The following is a 2,567-nucleotide window of genomic DNA, read 5'->3' as shown; positions in this document are numbered from 1 at the left end:
GGATGACATCATCCCCACTAATCCCTTTGATTAACTTCCTAATTGTTTGCCTAATGACCGCTGATCTGTTATACGGTTCGCTTTACTTTCGTTCTCGTTTATCGTTTGAAGGATCATACCCGGGATCTTATTACTTAGGTTCCCTTAACCTTTCTCAATACATTATATTCCTTTTTATGATCCTCTATTATAATCCTTTAATTTAAATCCGTTTTATCCTGTTACCTTATACTCAATCCTTTCCGTATCTAGTGGATTTTCGGGAAAAATCCAAGTGTTCGGAAATTGGATTCTGACGATCTTTACATACACTTATATACCACATAGAGTACTAATAATATTCCAGAAGATCAATAACAGAACCCCTACATAGTGTGGCATGAAAAGTTTTCTCATTCAGCAAAAACACTATTCATAAGGGTTTCAAATTTTTTTTTTTCAAAAATTGGGGTTATTACAGTCTCCCCTCCTTAAAAGGATTCCGTCCCGGAATCAGATAGAAATGAATAGGGATACCTTCTTAGTATTGCACTTTCTAACTCTCAAGTCAATTTTCCCACATTGTGGTTCTACCATCAAACTCTTACTAGTTTGATAATCCTTCTCTTAAGCACTTGTTCCTTTTCACTCTATAACCCCTCTTGGTTGCTCCATATAGGTTACGTCGGGTTGCGTGTCTATGCACTCATATGCCCCTATTTGTCTGGCATCCGAATTACACTTCCTTAACATTGATATGTGGAACACGCTATGAACTTACTACATGTTCGGGGGTAGGGCTAGCTCATATGCTAACTTCCCAAAACATCTTAATATATCCAAGGGTCCAACAATTGGTGGACTTAGCTTTCCTTTCTTTCCGAATCTCATTAATTCTTTTCAAGGGAATACTTTTAACAATACAAGGTTGCCTCCTTCCTATTCTTTGTCCTTTCGTGTCAAATCGAAATATAACTTATGTCCTTCCTGGCTACTACCAGTCGTCCTCTGATTAGATCTATTATATCCCTGGTCCTTTGGACTACTGCGGGTCCGAGCATCTTGCGCTCTACAACTTCATCCTAACATAAGGGAGATCGACATTGTCTTCCCTCAAGGATCTCATAAGGCGATACCTCAATACTGACATATGATCTATTGTCGTAAGATAACTTAATCCGCGTTAAGTGATCATTCCAAATTCTTTCAAGTCTATTACACAGACTCTCATCATAGCTTCTAATCATTATAGCTTTTGCTTCTCACTACCCATCCTTTTTCCCAGTTCGTAGTCGCTACTACCTTCCGTTCCTAATATTATACTAGTTATACTTTTGATCGCTAGCGTTCTATAACTTTTTAATAACCACGTCAACCTTAGTATCACGAATGTGTTTCCATTCCGCATACTACCACCACTTTATTACTCCTTTTTCAGTTATTTCTATTTTCCAAAATTTGATCAATCAAATAGAAGTAAAGGAATTTGTTGAGAGATCACTATGATCATGAACACTTGTTATATCGCATAGTTAGTACAGAAGGTGGCCAGCCTTTAGTACTTGACAAGCAATTAAATAACATGCGGTATCCTACTAGGCTTCTATCACAAAGATAGATAGTCATTCGGCAATACCTCCCCTTCTGGAAGGGTTGTTCTTCTCAGCTTACATGAAATGAAAAGAAGAGAAAAGAGCGAACTGAAGAGAATTGTATATATATGTAAAAAAAAATATTGCAATAAAATATCTGGCTTGGAATCTACCTCTGAACTATAGAGGTTTGTCATAGGAGAACAAAACATATATGTATTTATATCAACATCAAGTATTATAGCATCGTATTTCACATGCCTAAATATTTGCTATTCCGTCCATCATTCTATGGACCCATGCTCTTCCTCGAGCTTATACACAATCACCTTTGAAACTCCCTCGACATCGAAAATTGAATCTGGGATCTCATTCTATACATCATCGTTACTAGAATTCTATGCTTGCACCGCAACCTTCCTCGTATAATAATACGACTCTCTATTGATAAGAAAGAATAATTATTCACTAGGTAGATACTCTACTTAATTAGTCTATCAATGATAACTTATACACTACCACGACCCGATTACTGGTACTCAATCTCAACACCCATTCCAATACAACTCTCATGGCTGTAATCAGCTCACTACTCGCAGAATCATTGCTGCCTTACTATGGTCCACCACTGACCTACTGTAGTCATTCATTTTCCATGAAGTCTTAATAGCTAACCATACGGAGTCCATACATCTCGTATCTAATTCTCCTAAGGAGTTAACATAACCACAAATCACAATTCATGAAGAACACTCCAAACTCTGACGTACTTTCATGACATGAAGCAGATAAAATTGCAGAAGAGTTTCAATCAAAGCAACGATAGCAGGTTAATACCATTCTTAGTCATATGCCTTAAATAGAAGACTTAACTCAAAGGTTCGTTTAGTCCTTTTTGAAACATGGTCCTGGATTATTCTCAAGATAGTACCTCCTAAGATAGATAGCCCGTTCATGGCGATTACACGAATTAAACCTTTACCAACTACTATTACG

Source organism: Apium graveolens, chromosome 1, assembly GCF_009905375.1.
Source record: "Apium graveolens cultivar Ventura chromosome 1, ASM990537v1, whole genome shotgun sequence".
NCBI lineage: Eukaryota > Viridiplantae > Streptophyta > Magnoliopsida > Apiales > Apiaceae > Apium > Apium graveolens.
The sequence above is the reverse complement of the archived record's forward strand: the minus strand, read 5'-3'. Positions refer to the sequence as shown.